Raw genomic sequence first — 21,749 nt, 5'->3', positions numbered from 1 at the left:
AGAAGGGAAAGCGGCCAAGTTTTTAATTTCTTTCAGATTTGAAGATGGTTATCAGTAAGGCAGAGATCCAGAGATAGAGAGTTCCACTGAACTGCTGCCGGGTACAAAACTGAGCGTCCGCCTGATCTGGCTTTACTTATTCGTGTGGATTTTGCTAGGGCCAAATTGCAGGATCTCAAATTCCGTCCAGGTCTATAAAATTAATTTATAGCCCGTAGAGGCTTTGTGAGCATGGCATAGAAGTTTAAAGCGAGCTAATTCCGAACTGGTAGCCAGTGTAGAGCAGTCAGGCAAGCTGATGCTGAGCCAAATATGTCTATGTCACAAATTAGCTTGGCCGCAGCATTATTAATTACCAGTAATCTCGTAAAGAGGTAATCTGCCATACCCATAAAGAGGGTATTACCACAGTCCAAACGACTAGTAATCAGAGCCTGGACTATGATTCTCTGCAAAGCAATCGGAATTCAATTAAATAACCTTCTCAAGAATTTGAGAATGCTGAAGCATTTACCGCAAGTGGCTTTGACATGTTCTTACATAGAAAAATAGGTTTTTAGTCGATTTCTTAAGGGAAGGTATATCCCCCAGAGAATCTGGTCACCAAGAGGCATCCCAAATTAGAAGGGCCCAACTGAATAGCAGGATCTCAGTTTTATCTGCGTTTAATTTTAAACAGAGAATGGTCATCCATTCTGCTATTTCGATTAGGCATTCCTGTAACTTTCCTCGGATTTCCTTTTGTTTCTCGCCCAGCGATATAATCAGCTGGGTATCGTCAGCATAAGAGCAGACATCAAATTCCCATTTCCTTGCGATTTTTGCTGATGGAGACATGTACATGTTGAAAAGAGTTGGGCTCGAGGAAGAGACTTGTGGGACTCCGCAATCAGATTTGTAGGAATGTGATCTAAAAGTGCCAAGCTGAACTAAGTATGATCTCTCTTTTAAGAAGGAACCAAACCATTGGAGAGCCTTTGAATGTAAGCGAATATCACAAATACTTTGTTAATTAACCAGCTATGCAAGACTGTCGAAATCCGTGGAAAGGTCAAGTAAGATCAGGGCAGCGGCCTTGCCCTGATCTACTGCTAACCTGATGTCATCAGAAACGGCTAGCAACATAGACTCAGGGGCATGTTACCAAGCTATAGCGATAATTATCGCTAAGCTTGGTTAGCGGGCATTAAAATATCGCCGCGCTCCGACGATTTTTACTGCTGAGAAACCTTGATATTATCAAGGTTTATCTTAAAAGCGGTAAAAATCGTGGGACATGCATGAATATCGCTGTAAAATCAGCGATATTCATGCATTATCGTGACAATGCTCTTAGCCATGTTATCCACCTTCCATTGGATAACATGGCTAAGAACTGCTCTGGGCAGGCGTTAGCTTTTGGAGATAATCGCGCTTAGCGCGATTATTTCCAAAAGTTGGTAATAGGGGATAGCGGTCGCTAACATCTTGGCACGCCCACTTTGCATGTCATTAGCGATAATCATCGCTGACATGCAGAGTGGGCCCCTAAATGCCCGCTATCGCCTATTAGCTGTCGCTAACTGGTGTTAGCGACAGCTAGGTAATAGGGCGATTAAATTATCGCCGCTTTAGCGGGAAAAATTCCCGCTAAAGCGGCGATAATGCCCTTGGTAATATGCCCCTCAATTCTCTTATTGGCACGAAAACCAGCCTTTGAGGGATCTAATAAATTGTTGCTTCCGAGGAAATTAGTCAATTGCCTATTCATCAGTTTCTCCAAGATTTTTGACCTACATGGAAGAAGTGTTATAGGCCAGGAGTTGGCATGAAATTATGCATCGATTCCAGGTATTTTGTTCAAAGGTACTAATATCGCTTCCTTCCCAGTGGTGGAGCCTTCTCTTAGGAGGAGGAGAGTCACCCCAATGAGCAATTCGAAACAAAAAAATGAAATAATAATAACTCAACATTATTATCATTTTATCTAACTGTACTGGTTCAGTTGGGTGGGGGGCGGGGCTGAGCTGTTTAGAGCTGGGGAAGAAGTGGTAGGCACTTTCTAAGTGTGCACGACATTTTGGCCAGCTCTCTCAGGCTGGCCAAACAGTCATGCACACTTTGCTTGTTCTCCACCCAGGCTGCATTACAGCATGGGTGGAGAACATGCACAGCCTCCCAGAGTCTGTCTGAGCGTTGAAGCATGGCGCTCAGACCAGTCACAACGCTGTTGTAAGGCAGCGTTGTGATTGGTCAGGGGAGTCAGGGAGGCTGTGTGCTTCCTGCTGCCCGGTAGAAGATAAGAGGAAGGAGGGGAGGCAGTGGCCGGCCAGCCGTATCCAGGTGAGTGTTTTTTGTTTTTATTTATTCCCTCCGCTCCCGCTGATCCTCGTTTGGTAGCAGCCGCTAATGTTCCTTCCTAGACTCTGGATAAGTTGCCTCATCAAGGGATTGATTTAAAATGTGTGTGAAATAGGGACAAAAAGTAGCTACTAACTGAAAATACATAAGGTGCGCGCAGGGGTCAAAAGGGGATCCAGACTTGACCTCTGTCATCAACTTTGGCCCTGCTCTTCTGTGATCTGTTCAAAGGCACCCAAGTGGGTGATGGCATCAGGGTGGGGCCCCATAGAGAACCACAGAGAATCCTCGAAAGATTGTTAGGCCTCGAAAGACGAATACATCCTGTCAATTTTGCCTGTAAAATAGTTCCCCAAATCCTTACAACGGGACACGGTGGGGTGAATTGATAAAGATAGGCAGATCCGCTGAGCAAGCTCATTAACCCCTTCAGCGCTGATGACAAAGCCAGCTCGTCATGGGCGTTACCTGCGCTATGCGAATGACGAGATGGCTTTGTCACGTTACGCGCGATTTTCAAATTTCAGCGCACAGCGGGAAAACCCGCTAGCGCGGTAGAGGTTAACAATTTTAAATAACTATTATGAGGAACTACTATTTTATTCGATGTGTCTAATAAAGTAGTCATTCTTGGCTCTTCTAAGAGCTTTATGGTATTGTTTTAGTTCTTTATATTTTACATGACTTGCTTCATCTCTCGAAAACCTCCTCTTCTGTTCGAGGCTTTTGCATTTTCTATTGGTTATTTTTAATTCCACAGAATACAATTTTTCTCAAGGGCCTTTCTGGAGGATTTACTGACTTTCGGGGCAGGGCATTTGTCTAAGAAGTTTAAAATCGCCTCATGAAATGAAACGAGCGACAGATTAGCGCTTCTTGATATTGGATCCACTTTGCCACAGAGAACCTGCCTAGTTATAAAGTGCTGTTCTATTTACCCATTACCTTTTATTCAGACATTTTAACGCAAATCTTTTATTCATTCATCTCTTCATCAAATCAATTTCAACAGCAAGTAGAACTCAGTCTACTTGCCAGCCTCCTGTGAAGGCAAAGAGAAAACAAATATTGACAATAGTAAATAGCTTGGCATTAGGAAACAGACTAAAGTGCTCAAGTGTGAAAAGTCCTGAACAGCCGCAGCCGTGCAGGTAAGAGCGGCGGGGCCAGGTGTGGATTTCGGCAGACGATGTGGGGAAATTCATTATTTCATTTTTCCTTGTGGTTGTCTGTGTTCTTGATCAATCCGTAAAGAGTATTATATAAAGTTTGATAATCAACAGTTATAAAAAATACTGATGTTTAAAATGAAATACATTTCTTACTCAGTTAAAAAAAATACAGATAAACTTGTCGGTCCAAAATTGAATGATATTTATCTCTTTACTTTGAACAACAATAAAGTGTTGACTACAGAGATTATTTTCTGTCAACAGTTACCTTGTTTCAGTAGGAAACACTTCTCATTTCTTCTGTTCGTTCAGGCACCTGTACAAGAGCTTCCTGTTATCCTCTTGGTGGTAGAAGCGAATAGGACACGTTACAGCGCAAACATTTACAACACATGCTTTTACAACACGGTTTTTACATCGCAACATCCATTACAACGCATGATTTTACAACACATACCATCACAACGCATTTTTAGAAACGCATTCCATTACAACGCATACCATTACAACGCAAAATACTTTTAAGGTAACAGTGGTGTACGTTTTGGATAGTGTAGGGGTAAAATTACTATTCTGACTCCAGTGAGTGCAACAATAGGGTAAGTGTTGGATAGCGGAGGGGTAAAAATTACTGTTCCCACTCCAGTGAGTGCAATAGTAGGGTAAGTGTTGGATAATGTAGGGGTAAAAATTACTGATTGATTGATTGCTTTATTTCGATATGCACATATCATAAAAGCAGTACAAAAGATAAAAACAGCATGTCGAAAAAAAGTATGACTGTACATTTGGTGTAAGAATAAAACACATTAGATCAGCATAAATTAATTAAAAAAGAGGATTAAATTGATATGGACAGTCTTCTAAGTCTAATCAACCAAGCCCATTTTAAAAACTTAGCAACAGCACAAACGATAGGAGGGGCTGTGTTGGTTAAAAGAATCCGGAGTGCAACAGAGTGCTGGCGAGTACCCAGTTCTCTGCAGATAGGACCAAGCCAACGTGATCTGGGGCGACCATAGTCCGGGCATTCAAAAAGGAAGTGTGGCACCGTCTCTGGTTTGTCGCGACAAAGAGCACAGAAGCATGTTGGGGGCTGGGATTTATTCCACCTGGAGCAAAAGTCGGCCAAGGGTAGGGTTCCTAACCGGAATTTAATGTACAAGGACCGATCCATGGCAACTGTTATTATGTCCATGTACGGCTCGTAGGTGACAACATCTTTTAACAGCAGAAAAGCTGCGGTGGTTTTGCAGTGCTGCTGGCTACTCATGCGCTTCACACAAACCCACTCCCAAAAAAGTTTTTGTAAGGTCTCCTTCGGGGGAGCGGAGTGGCTATGCCAGCAGAAATCCAGGCCTAAGTCCCCTAGAAGATGTTTAATGTCCTTCAGCCATTTGATGCTATGCCAACCGTCGGAGTGCATCACCTCAGCTAGACCATTGGCATAAGATTTTAGCTCCGGTACCCTCCACAGACGAGCCCAAAGCAAGAGGGGTCGAAGACGAGCCTGATCCCTTATAGCTTTGCAGCCAGTATCCATGAGCACTGGGATGGTCGGGCTACTCGATGGAATGGCAAGGAGATCTTTGATGAATTTATTTTCGGCCTTGCTCAGTGAGTCCACTTTGCCCAAGCCCCACAGTTCGGCTCCATAAAGTGACGCAGGGACCGCACGTGCTTTGTATATATCTAGTAGAGGGGCAACACAATGTTTTGATGAGTTGTTGAACTCCTTGAACACCCTTTTGTGGGCCATTGTCATTTTGTTGATGTGGGCAGTCCTGAACAGCCGCAGCCGTGCAGGTAAGAGCGGCGGGGCCAGGTGTGGATTTCGGCAGACGATGTGGGGAAATTCATTATTTCATTTTTCCTTGTGGTTGTTTGTGTTCTTGATCAATCCGTAAAGAGTATTATATAAAGTTTGATAATCAACAGTTATAAAAAATACTGATGTTTAAAATGAAATACATTTCTTACTCAGTTACAAAAAATACAGATAAACTCGTCGGTCCAAAATTGAATGATATTTATCTCTTTACTTTGAACAACAATAAAGTGTTGACTACAGAGATTATTTTCTGTCAACAGTTACCTTGTTTCAGTAGGAAACACTTCTCATTTCTTCTGTTCGTTCAGGCACCTGTACAAGAGCTTCCTGTTATCCTCTTGGTGGTAGAAGCGAATAGGACACGTTACAGCGCAAACATTTACAACACATGCTTTTACAACACGGTTTTTACATCGCAACATCCATTACAACGCATGATTTTACAACACATACCATCACAACGCATTTTTAGAAACGCATTCCATTACAACGCATACCATTACAACGCAAAATACTTTTAAGGTAACAGTGGTGTACGTTTTGGATAGTGTAGGGGTAAAATTACTATTCTGACTCCAGTGAGTGCAACAATAGGGTAAGTGTTGGATAGCGGAGGGGTAAAAATTACTGTTCCCACTCCAGTGAGTGCAATAGTAGGGTAAGTGTTGGATAATGTAGGGGTAACAATTACTATTTCCACTCCATTGAGTGCAACAGTAGGGTAAGTGTTGGATAGTGTAGGGGTAAAAATTACTGTTACCATATACCCCCAAACCCATACTCACCCTAAAAATAAAAAAAATCCATTACTTACCTTATAATGCGTTGTAATGGCATGCGTTGTAATGACTGCGTTGTAATGGTTGTTTCCCGGTAGAAGCACATCATTGCAACAATCCCAGTAGGACCTTTGCTTATAGAGATCGTTCATTGACCAAGTTGATATAGATACATTTCCCAAATTGGTGTTACAGACTGAATACCGAGGCTGCAATATCTTGATTCCACTTCTTTAATCAGCCACCAGACACCCCCTGCCTCATTATCTCATTCTTGAAGGTTACTCTTTTTCCCTTTGTCAATGTTTCCGTATTTTTTCTTTATCCTACTTTCCCCTTTGTGTGTTTTCACTCTCTTGCTCTAGCTCACAGTTTGATGAGGAAGAATAAGTGGAGATCTCAAAAGATTGTGATTGTGGACCTCGTCAGCAAATACCAGATCAAACTAAGCACTTCAGCCCACACATAATTCAAACCAAGCCTTAAGGGGTGTTTTGTACATGTGCCATCTAGAGCAATTGCGGCCAAAATGTCTCTCAGAACTTGCTGAAAAATGACTCCTGCAGGGTTCGCTCGAAGTTTGATGCAATTATGTATGGACCTGAGCACTGCTTGTTTCCTGTTGCAGTTCACTCCTTACTCATATTTAAAATAGTCGATTTGGCCATGCTCGCCACTTCTTTGCCAATTCTCTAACTAAAGTCTACCTTGCAGTTTCCGTGACGTGTTGCAGATCACTATTGGCTAATTCTTTCAAGGTGTCACCTACTCCATGAACCAAAGACATTGGTCATTAAATTCCTGGGAAAATTAGATCTTTTTTCTGAAAGAAAGCAGTGACTTTTGATTTGTTGTGCTGAGCAATCAAAGTAGGGCAGCACCCGACTAGATAATTTAATTAAATAGCACAACTAAGAGGGCCCACAATATATCTAAATCATAGCTAAAAATGATTCTTAAGATCATGCTAGTACCTGGACTTACCACTATTCTGATAAACACGCCAATGAAACGAAACATTTTCTGGGTAAATGGTGCTGTCAGTGCATTCTTCTTGCCTTCCACTTTAAACATCTTTCATTCCCCATCTCCCCAATATAGCTACACGGGAAAATAAAGTTATTGCACCAAACCTCGTGCCAGGGGACTCATGTAGGCTCTCCTCTCGTGTGCCAACAAATTGCAAAATTCCACACCATTCTAGGAAGTGGCTGCGTTTTACTTCATGGATACCTCGCACAATATAAGTCAAAAATCCTCCAGGTAGCCAGTAGGATTAAGCACACCAGGCCAGCTTTTCAAATTAATCTAAAGGTGGCCTAACTGATACTCTTAGTTTGGGGTATCTCTCTGCCATATCCGTAAGGTCCCATTTTATTTGCCTCCTTGCTGTACTTACCTCAATATTCATTCCCTCGCCTCTCAGTGGGAAAGATATCAGTTTTATCAAGCAAGCCGAGCAGGTTTACAAGGTCTACAGTTACACATATGGGTAATATTTACTCATTGTCCTCATCTTTATTGACATAGCAACAACTTAACATCAATTATCAATACGTAAACAGCCATGGGGGCTCATTTATAGTTTGACAGGACAGGAAAATGGCGTTCTGACTGCCTTTTTAGGGCTCGGCCTCCGCCCACGTAAGTGGGAGGAGTTTCGAGATCCTAATGTTAAAGAAGAGAAAAAAAAAGTATCTCCTAGGGCTTTGGCGAGACAAATTCCACACATTCCTTAGTGTGTTATGTCATCTGGCCAGTGATTCGTCTTCGTTGTGGTGTCGTTTTAATAGCCTTGAAGTGATAGGGTAAATGTAGTTTTCGTCCGCCATGTTGGGCATTTTTCGTTCGTGTGCGCGCAAAGAAGTACATTAATTATAATTAGGAGCTGTCAGGGTGCCTCCGTAAGTGAATCCAGATGGCCGGGCGCGTTCACCATTCAGCAGCGCTCAGCGCGCAGCTGCTCCATGCCAGGCCGGGAAAGGGCTTCATTAGTTCAAGAACAAGAGTCTGACGTTCTGTCATGGGCTGTTCTTTTAATCTCAGTTTCATTTTTTTTTCTGGAATGGTCCGTGGCCGGTGTGAATGGAATTGTTCTCTCGAGTTTATAATGTGTTTCTTTGCAGCAGCTTTTGTTTTCGGAGCTGAGGTAATGAATAGCAAGCTGGCAGGCAGCGCCTTTTAGAACTGTTTGCTTTCTGGGCAGAGTCCTGCAGTGGTGTTGAACTTCAGCATAGTCTGACAGGCTGCTGTATTGTTTGTATTTTCCCATACCGCCTGCGTCAACTTTTTTCCACAAACGAATTTCCAACAGTTTTGTTCTCTCTGAATAATGCGCCTTGTTACTTCCTTCAGACAGCAAGCAGAGTTTTAAAGGAATGATTCAAGGAGCCCGTCAGTTGTTGACACAACGAAAGGTGAGGTAACTGTTTGCTTGCAGTTACGGACCTTCGTTTGGGGTTTTTATTGGTATTGTTTTTCCTAATGGGATTGGTGTTTGCGAGAAAATTGACTGCCCACAGCTGCGCTTGTAAGACGCGCCTGGCAAAGCGTGTCACGAGGGCTGCGTGGGGCTGATACAGATGCTCGCGCCCTATCAACATTGGGGACTGTATATTGACCGTCGTGCTGAAAGGCGGAGCAGCAGAAGTAGATTTCCGTTCTTGACTTAAATTCTATTCTTCCGAGCTCTGGGAGAAACCCCGAATGGAATCTAGGTATCCTGCTAGTTGCAGCGTTTGCGTGATGGCAAAAGAGGAAGTGTGCTAAGTTTTATTGTTTTTATTTTTTATAAAGTAAAGAACATTGGTAGGAAAGTTTGTAGAACTCCCCAAGTCTAGCAACTCGGAACACATACTTTGATTATGTCGTTTTTAGAACAGTCTGCCAAAGAATTCATTTCACAACTTGTAAATGCAGTTTGAGAGTTGAGACTGCAGTTTGAGAGTGCAGTTTGAGAGTTGAGAGTGCAGATTGAGAGTGCAGAGTGCAGTTTGAGAGTGTAGAATCAGAGTGCAGTTTGAGAGTGCAGTTTGAGAGTGCAGTTTGAGAGTGCAGTTTGAGAGTGCAGTTTGAGAGTGCAGTTTGAGTGCAGTTTGAGAGTGCAGTTTGAGAGTGCAGTGTGGGAGTGCAGTGTGGGAGTGCAGTGTGAGAGTGCAGTGTGAGAGTGCAGTTTGAGAGTTGAGAGTGCAGTTTGAGAGTTGAGAGTGCAGTTTGAGAGTGCAGATTGAGAGTGCAGTTTGAGAGTGCAGTTTGAGAGTGCAGTTTGAGAGTGCAGTTTGAGAGTGCAGTTTTAGAGTGCAGTATGAGAGTGCAGTATGAGAGTGCAGATTGAGAGTGCCGTTTGAGAGTGCAGTTTGAGAGTGCAGAATCAGAGTGCAGAATCAGAGTGCAGAGTGCAGTTTGAGAGTGCAGATTGAGAGTGCAGTTTGAGAGTGCAGTTTGAGAGTGCAGTTTGAGAGTGCAGTTTGAGAGTGCAGTTTTAGAGTGCAGTATGAGAGTGCAGTATGAGAGTGCAGATTGAGAGTGCCGTTTGAGAGTGCAGTTTGAGAGTGCAGAATCAGAGTGCAGAATCAGAGTGCAGAGTGCAGATTGCAGTTTGAGAGTGCAGTTTGAGAGTGCAGTTTGAGAGTGCAGAGTGCAGATTGAGAGTGCAGATTGAGAGTGCAGATTGAGAGTGCATTTTTAGAGTGCAGTTTGAGAGTGCAGAGTGGCAGTGAGTGCAGACTGAGTGCAGAGTGACAGCGAGTGCAGACTGAGTGCAGAGTGACAGTGAGTGCAGACTGAGTGCAGAGTGACAGTGAGTGCAGAGTGACAGTGAGTGCAGAGTGAGTGCAGAGTGAGTGCAGAGTGAGTGCAGAGTGAGTGCAGAGTGAGTGCAGAGTGGCAGTGAGTGCAGAGTGGCAGTGAGTGCAGAGTGGCAGTGAGTGCAGAGTGGCAGTGAGTGCAGAGTGACAGTGAGTGCAGAGTGACAGTGAGTGCAGACTGACAGTGAGTGCAGACTGACAGTGAGTGCAGAGTGACTGTAGAGTGAGTGCAGAGTGAGTGCAGACTGACAGTGAGTGCAGAGTGACTGTAGAGTGAGTGCAGAGTGAGTGCAGAGTGAGTGCAGAGTGACAGTGAGTGCAGAGAGGCAGTGAGTGTAGAGTGGCAGTGAGTGTAGAGTGGCAGTGAGTGCAGAGTGGCAGTGAGTGCAGAGTGGCAGTGAGGGCAGAGTGGCAGTGAGTGCAGACTGACAGTGAGTGCAGACTGACAGTGAGTGCAGACTGACAGTGAGTGCAGACTGACAGTGAGTGCAGAGTGACTGTAGAGTGAGTGCAGACTGACAGTGAGTGCAGAGTGAGTGCAGAGTGAGTGCAGAGTGAGTGCAGAGTGAGTGCAGAGTGACAGTGAGTGCAGAGTGACAGTGAGTGCAGAGTGACAGTGAGTGCAGACTGACAGTGAGTGCAGACTGACAGTGAGTGCAGAGTGACTGTAGAGTGAGTGCAGACTGACAGTGAGTGCAGAGTGAGTGCAGAGTGAGTGCAGAGTGAGTGCAGAGTGAGTGCAGAGTGACAGTGAGTGCAGAGTGACAGTGAGTGCAGAGTGACAGTGAGTGCAGAGTGACAGTGAGTGCAGAGTGACTGTAGCGTGAGTGCAGAGTGACAGTGAGTGCAGAGTGACAGTGAGTGCAGAGTGACAGTAGAGTGAGTGCAGAGTGACAGTGAGTGCAGAGTGACAGTGAGTGCAGAGTGACAGTGAGTGCAGAGTGACAGTGAGTGCAGAGTGGCAGTGAGTGCAGAGTGACAGTGAGTGCAGAGTGACAGTGAGTGCAGAGTGACTGTAGAGTGCAGAGTGACAGTGAGTGCAGAGTGGCAGTGAGTGCAGAGTGACAGTGAGTGCAGAGTGACAGTGAGTGCAGAGTGACTGCAGAGACAGTGTGTCAGGGTGCACATTGTGTGAGTGTGCAGAATGAGTGTGCAGGGTAAACAGTGTGTGACTATGCAGGGTGACATTGGGAGTGTGCGGGTGAGCAGTGTGTGAATGTGTAGGGAGTGTGTGAGTGTGCAGAAAACACCACACACACATACACCACACACACATAACGCACACACAAACCACACACCTCAGTCTCTCAACACCACACACTTGTCACCACTCAACACAACACACTCACCACCACACTCACTCCCCAGGCTCACCCCCACAGACTCACCACCACACACTCACCAGCACACAGAAAACAACACACACAACAACACACCCCCAGCCGTCAATGAATGCTTTCACCATGCACAAACACCAACAACCATCATCCATCTGTGCACGCTTTTACCAAGCACACACCCACCAGCCGTCAGTGCACCCTTCCACCAGGCACACACACCTCCAGCCGGCAGTGCACTTTTCCACCAAGCAATCGCAGTATGGTACACTTTACTTTTAAACATATTCATATAAAGCACAGCATGCCACCATTGGTAAAATTACAATTCAACCAAGATACTTCCACTACACACCACATGCACACACTCCATAACACATGGCAAAAAGACATTGGCATTTACAATGCCATTAGCTCAAACTCAAATAAATCCGAGCCCGATTGCATTTCTAATGCTTGTTTAAATGTAGGCCTGGGTGACATATTATTACTGTCTTTCAGGAAGGATTCTGACCGGTGCCCCTTTAGAAAATGGACCAGGCTCCTGGTACACTCATGGCTTCTCCCACAGACATTATTTCAGGGTCGTCATGAGCCATGTTAGTCTGGAGCCTATGTTTACATCCATTGAATTTCAAATTTGTTTTCCCATGTCTCCTTTTCCGCCTTTTCCTTCTGTCCATTACCTCATCATGTGGGTTAGTGGATGGGTATGCAATTTTCAAGATTGTCTAGCCAAATGTTGAAAATAATGCGCTTTTAAAAAAAAATGTTCAAAGAATTTACATTTTGGTTGAGCTTTTGTCATTGCTTGATCTGTGGTTTATGGTGCTTTATATATTGCTCACTGTGCCAATTGGAGCCAAGCTAGCCCTAACTAGGACGAAACAGCTTGTGGTTTGTTTGTGTTCCGGTTCAGAGAGAACCTGGCTTGGCAGTTCGGGCTGGATTGTTCCTATTGGAGCAGGACCAAGGATGATTTAGATATGCAAAAAAAAGACGGAATGGGTAGCGGCTCTGAGTAATTACTATTGGCTGAGATTAATTGAAGCATTCCACGCATCCCTTTTTTATTTACATATTACAAACATCATTAACCAACTACACTTTGACCGTATATTCATCACAGAGAACATGGTTGTCAGTTAAAAAGAACCATATGCTGCTAGGCTTGGTCCCTGAAAATGATTTCATTGAGACCTTCTGCCGAGCACGGAAATGGGCTGAAGGAGATGTTGTAATCCTCTAAGCCACTCCACATGTCACTGATGGACCCTCTCCTCATGTGAGCCCTCATTTTTAGAATGGCTTTAGAGGGATGTTTCTTCCTTTTGATATCTGGTGTGAAGAGGTATCTGTGATACGTTCCCTGGTCTGTCACAGCACCCCCGCCCAGAATAAAAATGTCTTTCATTTATATGCAAACATCTCTTTCCCTGGAAAATGTGGGAAGGTCACATAGCCTTTTAGTGAGTATTTCAGTTGTTTTTGAGAATTTAATACTGCTGTTATTTTGTGCCAGAGAGAGCCAGTGATATGGTCTGGCTTGGCAAACCCGCCATGAGACTACCTCCCACTATCACTGTAAGGTGGTAGCCTAGGGTTGTAAGGAAACTGTTTTCCGGCAAAGAACATCTATCTTGTTAGCATAATTAATATACTCAATGGCTAATCATGTGAGCTCTGTCAACTCAGGCCGAGTCAGAAAGGGACACATCAGGGGAACTGTACATGGGTTGCTAAACACAAAGGCAAGAAAGAACAAATGGAAGAATGGGAAGAGCCTGTAAGCCACGCTTCAGGACAAAAGTCAAGAGCTTATAATTTTCCCTTTGTGCTACTGGGTTCTCTGTGGTTTACAAATCAATGCAGTCTGATACAACTGCGGAGCTTTCTAGTTCAGTTTTCTTAGAGCTTGGTTTCCTAAGTATGCTTTTTGTTGCTTAAATGTAATTGTTACACATGAGGCTGCTTTTTGGGACCACTAATATCCACCTCTTTGCCTATAGCTATGATTTCTACTTCTCCTACGTATAGGATTTTAGTCTCCTCCAGTGTTCCTTGCGGTGCTGTCGTCTCCCTCGCAATCCTTACGCTTGGTGTTTAAACTCTGGGTTCGTGCTGGTGGCCTCCTCCTTCCCTGCCTTTATCCTGTTGCCTTTAATAGGAAAGTAGATAATTGAATAGTTGAAAGAATCTGAGATACAAATCATAAAAACCAAATCTGGGTGAAACAGATAAGAATAAAGCAAGACAGTGTAAAAAATTATTTTAAAAACAAGCATTGGCAAAGCCAATAGGTCTCGCCAATGTGAGAGCTATTGGCTTTGGCAATGTGTTTTAGCCATTTTGTACACCAGAATGGCTGCTATTCAGCATGGCTTAAAATTAGTGGAGTGGGGTCAATTGGGGAAGACTGGATTGGGGTAGAGTGGAGTGGAATGGGATAGAGTGGGGTGGGGTAGATGTCTATGCCTTGTGCTTTATGTCTAAACTCTGGGTGGGTGCTCGCGTCCTCCTCCTTCCCTTCCTAACTCATGCTGCATTTCATATAAAAGTAGATATTTGGTAGTTGAAAGAATCTGAGATAAAAATCATAAAACAGAATCCAGTTGAAAACAGTTAAGAATAAAGCAAGACTATGTAAGAAATAATTTTAAAACCAAGCATTGGAGTGGATTGGGATAGATTGTAGTGAAGTTGGTAGAGTAGGTTAGATTGAGTGGAGCGAGGTAGATTGGAGTGGAATAGAATGAAGATGGGTGTATTGGGTTAGATTGGAGCGTGTTAGGTTTGGGTAGACTTGAGCGGGGAGGCATAGATTGGAGTAGTGTAGGGACGGGTAGTCTGGGTGGGTGGAGTAGTGTTGATTGGTGTAGATTGGGGTATCTTGGAGTAGATTTGGGGTAGATTGGGGTGAAGTGGGGTATATTAGAGTGGGATAGATAGGGGTGGATTGGAGTGGGGTGGGATAGATTGGAGTTGGACGTTGTGGATTGAAGTGTAATGGGGTAGATTGGGGTAGACTGTATTGAGGAGAGTAGATTGCAGTTGGGTAAATTGGGGTAGAGGGGGGTAGATTGTGGGAGAGTGAATGGGTTGATTGGGGTAGAGCTGTGTGGAGTGGGGTAGATTGTGGTAGACTTGAATTGGGTAGATTGTGGGAGACTGAAGTGTGGTAGATTGTAGTGGAGAGTGGAGTGGGTTAGATTAGAGTGTAAAGGGGTACGTAGGAGTGGGGTAGTTGGGGTGTAGTGGGGTAGGGTTAGGCTGAGGTGGAGTGGGGAAAGTAGGGGTTGATTGAAGTGAGATAGATTGAAGAGGGTAGATTGGGTGGATTGGAGTGGAGTGGTGTAGATTGGAGTGGAGTAGGGGTTGACTGGGGCAGATTGTAGTGATGATTGGAGTAGAGGTACAGGGGTAGATTGGAGTAGATTGGAATAGAGTGGGGTAGAGTGGAGTGGCATGTCGCAGATTGGAGTGGTGAGCCGTGGAGTAAAGTAAGGTGGGGTGTCGTAGAAAGGAGTGGCATGTCATAGACTGGAGTGGAGTGTCGTAGAATGCAGTGGAGTGGTGTAGAGTGGAGTGGTGTAGTGTGGAGTATGCATGGTGTGGTAGTGCACTGCCATTACAGGCAACACATTTTCAATTGAAATGAGCATTACATTTGCAGAGATATACAGTTTTACTGTGCACAAACAATAATGTGTGGAAATGTTGTCACTTAGTGTATTGATGTGATTTGATTGTATTCAAATATTTGTTTCCATCACACTTCAGAATTGCAAAGAAACAAACTTAATTTGTACTTTCCCAATTGTGATACATTCGAAACATCAGCACAGTTCATTTTTGTTGTGTGCTAGGAAAAAAAACTTTAATTTCACAGCAAGATCGTTGCATACATTCTCTCACTTTGAAGTGAGAAAAAGAAAAGTAGACACCGAGCTTCCTCGGAAGATAGAGCCTGACAGAAAGCGAGCACTCATGGAAGAATACAGTAAATGGGCTATGCTCCACAGGAGGAACAAAGACATGTGGTCACCCTAAAACACATAAAACCAGCTAACAGAAAGCAAGCAAATGTGAGTTACAAACCACAAAGCCAATAGTAAGCAATGGGCTTAATGCATTTGTAGGTCAGCTTTCAGAATGTCCCCAAGACGTCTTCAGCAACCAGACAGTTGTGCTGTCTGGTAGGCTTCAGCCTAGAAAAAGCAGGAAGCAGGACAGCAATAGGCAAAATACATGGACTGTAACACACACTAGGATAAGCACATGAGCACCTAAAATGCCTGTGATGTGTTAAATTATATGAATTAATTGCCCCTTGATTCCCCAGGGTCGTCAGGTATTAGGTCACAAACAGTGCTTGGGGTGGGCTCACACACGAAATGAGGAGCCTTGGGTGAACCGTGTTCATGCCCTGGTCATTCACATTTTGCTTTCTCCCTCCACAGTATACATCATTTGTGCGCTATATATTGTTTTATGAGTAAAACTGTATGTTTGTGGGATGTATGACGTTACAACGCATGCTTTTACCACGCATGCTGTTACAACGCAGTTTTTACAACGCATACCATTACAACGCATAGCGCTTTGGGATGCTGGATAGTGAATAGTTTAATTTACTATTCCAACTCCAGTCCCCATGGACACTAGGGAAGTTGTTGGATAGTAAATTAAATCAATTCCCTATCCTAGAGTGCCCCCCAGCGCAATGCGTTCTAATGGTTTTCGTTGTAAAACCTGCGTTGTAATAGCACTGCGTGGTAAAAGTTGTGTTGTAAAGGATGTTTCCCATGTTTGTGCAAATGTGCTGGTCATTTCAATTGAAAATGTGTTGTCTGTAATGGCAGTGCACTACCACACCATGCACACTCCACGCTATGCCACTCCACTCCACTCTACAACACTCCACTTTACTTCACCCCACTATGACACTCTACTCCACGTTATGACACTCCATACTACTCTACACTACACTCTGTGACTCTCTACGTCACTCCACTCTACAACACCCCACTGTACGCCACTCTCCTCTATGCTACTAACTTGTAGCCATGCTGAACACCAGCCACGCTGGTGTACAACATGGCTAAAACATAATGGCAAAGCCAATAGCTCTTGCATAGGTGAGAACTATTAACTTTGCCAATTCTCTTTTTACATATATCTCTCTGCTTATGTGTGCATGCGTATACTATTGTTTGACACACGATCCGTGTTGTGGGTGGGCCTTTGTATACCAGGATTTGAACTATGACTGATAAAGCCTCAACTCGGTGCATCTCCGTCCTGAGCTGCAAGAATGCTTGTGAATTACGTGATATTAATATTCACTCCAATGAGTGAATACAGCGGCTTTGCCTATTTTAATACTTTGCGGGCAGAACTTGTCTGATAGGTTGACTCTTTTCGGCGAGATCTGGTGGACAGGGTGTCTTGTTTTATCTAGGCATCCACCTGTATTCATTGGTGTTCCTTGCAGTGCTTGCAAAAATATATCTAACTGTACTCCTGTCCATGGCTTAACTCGTGGATACTGATGTGTGTACAACAGTATCTGTGTGGCTGGTCTTATGCACCTATATGTGTGTACTGGAGTCTTTGCTTAAGTAAATATGTGCCTCTGTAAACGTGTGTTTTGGAGGCAGGATGGTTCCAGTATGCAAATTTGACACTACCGCTGCATGTATAAAAGTAGCTGTCTCCGTATCTGGGTGTTCGTGGGCATGCATGTGTGATCCTGTTTGCACTGGTACTTCTGTACTTGAGTTTCAATATATTTGTGAGACTGCTGTACCCACTCTGGTGTGAATGTGGGTACTCATGTGTATTAGTCTCTCTATGTGGGTGTACATTTGTATGCCAGTGTATAAAGCAGTGTTTGTATGTGGCTTGTATATACTTGTATTTAGTAGTATATCTAGAAGTATGTGCTTGTTTACTAGTATCCTTGTTTTGTGGTTTGCATGTATCTGCCTGCATGTCTTATCAGTGTCTCTCTATCCCTTGCTTTGCGTATGCTTTGCTGTGCTTACTTGTGTCCTTGTACATAAGTGTGTATGTGTATGCATGTGTGTTTGCCAATATTTGTTAGTGAGTATGCATATACCTGTGGGTACCTGTACTTCTGTACATTGACATACACATTTACATGTGGTTGCTTAACTCTCTTTGTGTGTGGGTTTGGATGCATTTGCTTGTGCCTTCTTCTTTGAGACTATATATTTCTACATAGCTGTGCATGTGTATGCTAGTGTGTACCTGTACCAGGCTTTGGTGGTGTGCTTGTGATGACCTGTAAGTATTTATCTGTTAGCTCCTGTGTGTGCTCAGGACTGTACTTTGTAGCAGTACCAGGGTCGGGTGTTGTTGAGATGACCGCCAAGTAAACTTACACCTGTACCTGTATCTGCTTAGGTGTGTACTGTACCACGGTTGTGTTGTGTTCTTGTGATGACCAGGAAGTACTCCTCTAATTGTATCTGTGTGTGTTTAGGTGTGTACTTTGTAGCAGTACCAGAGTAGTGTGGCGTGCATGTGATGACCAGGAATTAATTCTATCTTTGCCTATGTCTGCTTGGGTGTGTCTCTTTCTTTGCGAGCTCCCCAGGGTATGTCTTTCCTTCCAACCTGTCAGATTGAGCTGAAAAGAAGGCTCTATTTTGGCCCCCTCCAAATCCGGCCGGGGGTGGTTTAGAGAGTACTCTTTGTACTAGTTTGGAGGCCTCTCCTTGCCATGGAACCCTCCCACCCCCCGAGATCGTCGGGCCTTTGTGCTGTCCCTGCGGGTCGGCGCCCCGCCCTCGCCGAGCGTGAGAGTGTTGCTCCCGTGGACGGGCAGTGGGGCGAATAGTTCAGCGCTGAAAGGGAATGTCTCCTGTCGCTTCGCCAACTCCGCTCGGATTACAGGGAACCCCGGGGCTGCTGGGAGCAGGTGGGAAGAGACGCTCCGACGCTCTGTTCTACCAATGGCAGTGCTTTGTGCTGCCGGCCGTGTGTTGTCTGGATCCTACATTTTCCACTTTCTGAGCACGGAGGCTTGAGTTACTTGTGGAGACTTGTGTGGCGCACTCCGATTTACTGGACAGGTCTGCATACTTTTGTGGTCTGTGTGCTCCTTTCTCCCCGCGGAAGGGGATTGCTTCTGTTGAAGAATAAATAGTGAAATGAATCTCTCTCGGTCAGCTGCGTCAGTCACTTCTTGTCCTGGATCGAGCACAGTCCAGCCCCGGTGACCTCTGGGTAAACAGGATTTTATGAAAGGTGAAAGCACCGCGCGACGATGCGCTCAAGAGTCTGTTGTAGAATCTTGTGGCAGCTGAGGAGGCCTCACTTTTCTGGAAGAAGCTCTAAAATCTGAAGAAGAATTCGCTGGGGGAATTTCCTACACCATAGTGTTCTGATACTGTGTTTTAAAGAATATGACATGTTATTTCGCATGCCATTACTTCGCATGCCATTACTACGCGGCTATTACTTAGCAATAACCGTTACTACGCAAGTTTTTACTTAGCATACCATTACTTTGTAAGTGTTAATGTATGCTAAGTAAAAACTTGCCTAGTAATAAAAATAGTATGCGAAATAACATGTCATAGAAAATACACTACCCTACACATCTAAAACACTACACTGTCCTACACTACAGAAACACCACTACACTACCCTAAACCCTAAATCAATGCCCCCTACACTAACATACACATTCCCCTACTCCGCTCACTACACTCATTCACTACCCATCACAACCCCCCCGACACTACACTAAACACTAAAACAGTAAACTACACAACACTAACACTACAACACTACCCTAAACCTTAAAACACTACCCCCAGCCTGCCCCTAGCCCTAGTCCTGTCCCTAACCCCAAACACTACCCTGCACAAACCCCGACACTACCCTAAACCCTACACTACACTAACCCCACACCACCCTAAACCCTAAAACCCTACACTACACTAATCCCACAACACTACCCTAAACCCTAAAACCCTACATTAAACTAACCACACAACACTACCCTAAACCCCTACATTACACTAACCCCACAACACTACCCTATAACCCTAAAACCCTACACTATACTAACCCCACAACACTACCCTAAACCCTAAAAGACTACACTACACTAACCCCACAACACTACCCTAAACCCTAAAACACTACCCCATCACAAATCTGCCCCTAGCCCCAGTCCTGTCCCTACTCCCAAACACTACCATGCACAACCCCCGACACTACTCTACACTACACTAATACAAGGACACAACCCACAACTCTACACTACACTAACACAATACACAACCCTGCACGACCCTACACAGCCCCTGCACGACCCTACACAGCCCCTACACAGCCCCACTTACCTCTTACCACGCGTTGTTCAAATCTTCTCCCCCTTCCGGCTTCCTTCGTTGTGGGCAGGCAGGAGGGCAGGCGCAGAGAGTGGCACCCGGAAAAGTAGCAGCAGACCCCTCATAGGAGCAAATGGCTGCCGTGACGAGCTCAAAGTGCGGCGCCCGCCCCCTACGCATGCGGCGTTACTGCGCATGCGATGTAACAGCAGCGTACTAAAAGCAATGCGTTGTTACATCGCATGCGTAGAAACGCTTGCGAAGTAACGGCAAGCGTAGAAACAGCCGCGCACTAATGGCTGTTCACCGTCACCTCAGCTCAGAAAGGCCTACATGGGCTCTCAGCCCCGGCTCATCAAATAATAAAATTCGAAGGGGCATATTATCAACAACTAGCGATATTTATCGCTAAATAAGCTTAGCGACATTTTTTTTATCGCCGCGCATTGCCGGATTTTATCGCAGAGATAACGTGGTATTAGCAACGTTTATCTCCAATGCGATAAAATATCTGGCGATAGCGGCGAAATGCGTGAATATCGCGGGAAATCCAGCGATATTCAGGCATTATCGCTAATAGGGTCTTAACATGAATATCCACCTCTCATTGGATATACAGGCTAAGAAGTGGTCTGAGCAGGCGTTAGATTTTGGCGATATTCGTGCTTAGCGCAAATTTTTTCATCGCTACGCCTGCTTTGATAATAGGCGATAGCGATGTTAGCGACTGCTTTCAGTCGCTAACAGGTTGGGTACGCCCACTTTGCATGTCATTAGCGATAAATATCGCTAACATGCAAAGCGGGCCCCAAACTGCTCGCTATCGCCTACAAGCTGTCGCAAATTGCTGTTAGCAACAGCTTGCTAATAGGGGGATAAAATTATCGCCGCTTTGCGGCTGAAAACGGCCGCTAAAGTGGCGATAATCTCATATCGCCCGCCTTGATAATATGCCCCAAAGTGCTTTGTCTTGTATAGGTATCCTTTCGGGGTAGGGTATTAGCTACCTCTGAAAAAAACGCCCTCTGCACCCCCTCAGTGCAGATGAGGGGTGCGCGGAATTTGTGCAGTTTTCCTTTGAATAGATGTGCGAAATTTTACAAAAATTGTGCAAAATTTAGTGAAATTGAAACCCGGCATTTAGTGCTACATTTTAGCTCGAAATGCATCATCACATCCATTTTGGACTCGACGAAGTGTGTAGCGCAAAAAAAAGGTCTAAAAGTACGTGCTACAAATCAGCCACTCATTCTGGTTGTCTGCGTTGTTAAAATTTGTGACATGGCACTAGATAATGCCATTGTAACAGAAATGTCGCCCGGCCCTACTTTTTGGTGGCACCCTCGGATCTCCTGATTGGCTCGCACAAATACAGTGGGAAGAAACTCAGGAGGGGGTTGGAATTCAGAGTGCTTCTCTTTTGAACTCCCGTCACAATTGCCTGCACCCAACTCTAGGGAGCCTCGCTTCTCTCCCGTCCTCCTGCAGTCTGACCCCACCCTCTCCCCATGGTTGTTGTTTGATGGGTGCTCCAGGCGTTGCTCTGGGGCTCTGTCAGTGAATAAACAACCTGCCCAGGCAGCCTGGCTCTGTCAGTGAATAAACAACCTGCCCAGGCAGCCTGTTGACAGATAGCTTCAGACTGCAGCACCACCAGAAGCCATTTATCTAAACAATGCTAATTGTTTTACTATAATGTTTGTTTAAAGATTTACGTGATAAAGACGATTTCCCGTCAGTTTTACCTCAGAAAGGATGCATATGAATACATACACCGTCTTTGTTTTAAATTTAAAAAATGGTCCCTTCCTAGCTGATTAAGAAGCGAGATTGCACAAGAGTGTCAACGTGGCATTTTTGCGATTTAACACTATATCGTACTGTATAAAAACAAATGTTTAAAAATAATATGAATGTTTACAATGAAACCAACAGTCTTTTATAAGTTTTCCATTTTTTCCCACCATTTAGCAGACTCAAGGCTCAAGAGGAAATAGTCCGTTTGAGTTATGGTACAACGTAATGCATGCAGCGCTTCGAAGTCACAGGCGAGGGAGGCAAGTTGTTGCTGAGAGACAAAGAAACAAGCATTTGCAATGCAATAGATCGTGCAAT

The 21,749-nt window shown here is 44.5% G+C and overlaps 1 protein-coding gene across 1 annotated transcript in view; it reads left to right on the top strand.

Moving 5' to 3' along the window:
- Positions 1-21,749, top strand: part of ARHGEF19 (Rho guanine nucleotide exchange factor 19) — a 368,972-nt gene that overhangs the window by 123,152 nt on the left and 224,071 nt on the right. The gene's annotated exons all lie outside the window — the stretch shown is intronic.

Source organism: Lissotriton helveticus, chromosome 5_1 (genome assembly GCF_964261635.1).
Source record: "Lissotriton helveticus chromosome 5_1, aLisHel1.1, whole genome shotgun sequence".
Taxonomy (NCBI): Eukaryota; Metazoa; Chordata; class Amphibia; order Caudata; family Salamandridae; genus Lissotriton; species Lissotriton helveticus.
This window is presented reverse-complemented; position numbering and strand designations above follow the sequence as displayed.